At 45.9% G+C, this 4,877-nt stretch overlaps 1 pseudogene; it reads left to right on the top strand.

Annotated features, from left to right (window-relative positions):
- Nucleotides 1-4,217: 4,217 nt before the first annotated feature.
- LOC135268772 (5S ribosomal RNA) lies at nucleotides 4,218-4,332 on the top strand (annotated as a pseudogene).
- The last annotated feature ends 545 nt before the right edge of the window (nucleotides 4,333-4,877 follow it).

Genomic DNA, 4,877 nt, shown 5'->3' with positions numbered 1-4,877 from the left:
TATTTTAATGCAAATCCCAGACAGCACCACTTCACCTGCAGCAATTTCAGTATGTATCCCAAACAGAGAAGGACTTTTTAAAAACTTGATCTCCCACTATTATTACTGCAAACATAATTAACAATAATTCCTTCACATCATGTAATATCCAGTTCATACTCAAATCTCGCCCAATTGTCCCAAAGATGTCCTTGTGTGTGAATTATTTTCTCCTGTTTCTTGATGTGATTAATTCTTTTTTTTTTTTTTTTTTTTTTGAGATAGAGTCTCTCTCTGTCACACAGGCTGGAGTGCAGTGGCATGATCTCGGCTCCCTGCAACCTTTGCCTCCCAGGTTCAAGTGATTCTTGTGCCTCAGCCTCCTGAGTAGCTGGGACTACAGGCATGCCTACGACACTCGGCTAATTTTTGCAGTTTTAGTAGAGACGAGGTCTCGCCATTTGGCCAGGCTGGTGTCGAACTGCTGGCTTCAAGTCGTCAGCCCACCTTAACCTCCCAAAATGCTGGGATTACAGACATGAGCCACCGTGCCTGGCTGATTAGGGTATTTCTATAATAAACCTGTCTTGTTTCGTTTTGAAACAAAAAAAGCTCTAATTTTTTATGTTCTAAAGAAATGTGTAAGACAAATAAAGGTAAATGCACAACTAAATGTTATAATATGTAATATGATGCATTATTTTATTTGTTTTTTATACAGATGGGGATCTCACTATGTTGCTCAGGCTGGTCTCAAACTCCTGAACTCAAGTGATCCTCCTGCCTTGGCCTCCCAAAGTGCTGGGATTACAGGAGTGAGCCACCACGCCCAGACTACGATGCATAATTTTTAAGGAGGAGTACATTAGGTACAATGAGACTCAAAGGGATGGATGGATCAGAAAAGATATCCTGGAAGATGTGGCATTTGAATTTGGCCTTGAAAGCTAGGATTTCAACAGATAGAAATTGTGGGAAGGACATTATCAACAGAAGGAAGAGCTAGAGCTGAGTCCCACAGGATAAGAAAATAGAGGTGGCATGGCTCAGTGGCTCAAGCCTGTCATTCCAGCACTTTGGGAGGCCGAGGCAGGCAGATCACCTGAGATCAGGAGTCTCTACTGAAAAAAAATCCTGTCTCTACTGAAAACACAAAAATTAGCCAGGCGTGGTGGCACACACTTGTAATCTCTGCTACTCGATAGGCTGAGACAGGAGAATCGCTTGAACTCGGAAGGTGGAAGTTGCAGTGAGCCTAGATTGCGCCACTGCACTCCAGCCTGAGCGACAGAGCGAGACTCCGTCTCAAAAAAAAAAAAAAAAAAGGTAGAGGTGCATCTGAAAAAAAAAAAACAGCCCATTTTGCAGGAGCAGATACCACCACCCATGAGCTGTGGTTTGGAGTGTGGTTCTAGGACTGGCGGTTTCAGTGCCAAGTGAAAAACTGCTACAAATGCAAACACATGGGCCCCGCCCGCAGCCCCACCAAGTCAGAATTTCTGGGTTGGCGGCCCAGAAATCCGGGTTTCTATTAGCCTTCCAGGAGATTCTTAGTCTTCTGAAAGTTAAGAAGTGCTCCATGTAAGGTGCACTGGAAGAAGGAGAACTTCAATGCTGAACTGAAGACAATGGCAGTCATCTGTTTGCAAAGCAGTCTCACTCTCTCAAAGACTGTTGAACAGATACCTGACTGTACCTGTGATTTAGAGCTCTGCCAGATGGCTGAGAGGTGCAGAAAGAGAACCTTGAAGTGGGAAGATCATAGGAACCTTTTATAGTGGTTGCAAAATGGAAACATAGAAGCAACCTGTTGTTCTTCATAAACATGTTTCCCAACATCCATTCACTATTCGTGTCCCCATAACCTCATTTCCTTCTAGAAGAGCCATCCCATTTCCCACTCTCAGTCTATTTAGTTCAGACAGTGCTGCCTTCATCCCAGGGGCCAGGGTTGGTCATGTGACTCAGACAATCCAATAAGAGCATCACATTCTGTTGGCCACCATTATTGGTTTGAGGATAAGAGCATGAACCAATCAGAATGTGTTACATTTTGTGAAGCTGTGTGTGAAACATAAGATGCGCTTTTCCATGGGTCTTTAATCTAGAAATTTGCGGCCTTCCTAAGGGAATTGAGGGTGGGCGGGGGGGGGGGGTGCTTTTCTGAGAAAGGAACTGATACAGCAGAAAACAGAGTCAGTGAAGGAAGAGGGAGAAGTCAATTCTGGTTACATCATTTGAACCCTAGGTCAAGTTGTAGCTAAAGCTAGATCTATTCCTACTCAACTTTCCTTTCTAACAGGCCTTTGTGCTCAGGCCAATTGGAATGAGATTTTTTGTCCTGATTGACCCAAACTCAGGCATGGCTCTGGACTTGATAAGGGAGTCACAGACTCGTAAGAGGTTGGCAGACTTTGGACTATGATTCAGAGAAGAGAGGGAAAGTCACAGGCAATTAACAGTGTTGCAGGACACATTTCACGAGAAGCAGACTGTGAGAGGGAGCGTTGTGTGCAGGAAGAGCATTTGGGGGTGGCCCCAGGTCAGCGCCTATGGGGGAGTGAAGAAGCCGCACTTCACAGTGGGGGAAGCCAAAGTGCCCTGCGGCTGAGCCTTCGCGGAGCTGAGATGCCCTTTGGAGTTGGCTCAGGTTAGGGCAAAGAGGCCAGAGCCTCATGCCCTCACATGGACCAGTCATGAATGCAGGAGGCCACCAGGAGACATGAACTTGAGCCAGGCGTCTTTCTTCCATCCAGTGCAACTCTCAAAGACAGATTCAACTGAGCCATCGGCCAGCGCACTCCCGCAGCCGGGGGACAGAGTGCTGAATCAGGGTGTGGATGGAGTGGCAGGGTGCTCAGGACAGCCAGGTTCCCAGCCAGGGCAAGCAGCTGTAAGGACACTGAGCCCTGCAGCTGGAATGAGAAAGTGGGAGGAGCAGATGGCATCAGAGAGAGGACAGATTTCATTTTGAGCTGGTGGCATTTAAACACTGGAGAAGGTGTCAACCTGGGATCCACGGGAATAGAAACCACAGTGAATGAACCCTGGCCCAAAGAGAGCGCAGACAGACAGCAGGGAGCTCCCAGCTCAGGGAGCAGAGGGAAGAAAAGGAACCCATGAAGAGGAGGAAAGGAGCAGCTAAAGAGGCAGCGGAGGCCGGGCGCAGTGACTCAGCTTGTAATCCCAGCACTTTGGGAGGCCGGGACGGGCAGATCACGAGGTCATGAGATCAAGACCATCCTGGCTAACATGGTGAAACCCGATCTCTAAAAAAAAAAAAAAACGCAGCGGAAACCAGGCCGTGTTGCCAGGTGATAACAATATAAATAACAAATGCTTATAGACTGTTGACCGTGTGCCGAACAGTATTTACTGTAGAATGTTGTTCTACATTCTTAGCTTGTATTATTTCTCCATAGGAAACAAAGGAGGTGAAGGCCGGTGAGTGGGGTGGGGTAATCTTCTGATGAGCAGTTAAATTAGGGAAGCATCTGGACTCTGCTTGTAAGATAGGCATTTGCTGACTAAAACATAAAAGTCATCAAAAAAGAGCTGCTGTGTTTGCTGAAGAATTGTATTCCCACCTTCTTCGTTCCCATTCTGTTAACAGCTTTATTGGGTTATCATTCACATAGCACACAATTCACCCATGTAAAGTATATTATAATTCCATGGTTTTTATTATATTCACAGAGTTGTGGAACCATCACCATAGTCAATTTTAGGACAATTTTGTCACCTCCAAAAGCAAATCCATACCCTGTAGCACTCACTCCCCTATTGTCTGCCACAACTGGTCCCCGTCCACCTGAACCTACTTTCTGCCCTGCTCTGGATGTGTCCTATGAATGCAGTCTTATAGTATGCAATCTCTTATGTCTGGCTTCGTTCACTTAGCACGATGTTTTTTCAAGGTTCATCCATGTGATAGCATAAATCAACATTTGATTCCTTTTTTATGTACAAAGCATATTCCATCGTATGGCTATCCATATTCTGTTTGTCTTTCATCGGTTCATGAACATGGGGATGATGTCTGCCTTTTGATTATTATGAATAATACTGCTGTGAACATTTGTGCCAAGGTTTTTTTGAACACTTATTTTCCATTTTCTTAGGTGTTCACCTAGGAGTGGAGTTGCTGGGTCTCTGGCTTTTTGAGGAGCCCCCGAGCTCTTTTCTGCAGTGGTAGCACCATTTCATCTTCCCACCAGCAGTGTAAGAGTGTTCTGATTCTCTACAGCCTGCACCAAATGCACCCAATCTCATCTGATCTTGGAAGCTAAGCAGGGTTGGGCCTGGTTAGTACTTGGATGGGAGACCACCTGGGAATACAGGATGCTGTAGGCTTTTTTAAAAAATAAAAAAAGAGTGTTCTGATTTCCCCATGTCCTCACCAATTTGTATGATTGTCTGAATGCTTATTCTAGCCATCCTAATAGGGATGAAGTAGTATTTCATTGTGATTTTGGGGGGTTCCTTGTAGATTAGACTGAACTTGGTTGTGCTGACATTAAACTCACATGCACAGAAGCGGATGTACACACATCCTACATGGGGAAGCAAGCTCAGGGGGGCGAACCAGGGTGGTCCCTTGGGAACGCCCAGCTCTGAAAGAGGAGAGGCACACAGGAGGAACAGGAGTCTCTGGTGTCTGTAAGAACAGGGCGAGAATAAAGCCAAGCACTGACCATCCTAAGGAATGACCTGACCCTTGACCTTCCACTTCAGCAGTGCAGTGACATTCTCCATTTGGTTCTCCAAGTGGCCAGGGATTTAGTCCACCCCATGTTCCACTCCCACCCATTGCCACCTGTTCTGGGGGATGAGGTGAGGAAGGAAGGAGCAAAATAGGTCCTTTGATCCCAATTAACATGCACGTTTTGCTTCCAAAG

The sequence above is a fragment of the Aotus nancymaae genome, unplaced genomic scaffold, assembly GCF_030222135.1.
Source record: "Aotus nancymaae isolate 86718 unplaced genomic scaffold, 86718_ANA_hifiasm-v0.15.2.pri h1tg000041l, whole genome shotgun sequence".
Lineage (NCBI taxonomy): Eukaryota > Metazoa > Chordata > Mammalia > Primates > Aotidae > Aotus > Aotus nancymaae.
The sequence above is the reverse complement of the archived record's forward strand: the minus strand, read 5'-3'. Positions and strand labels throughout refer to the sequence as shown.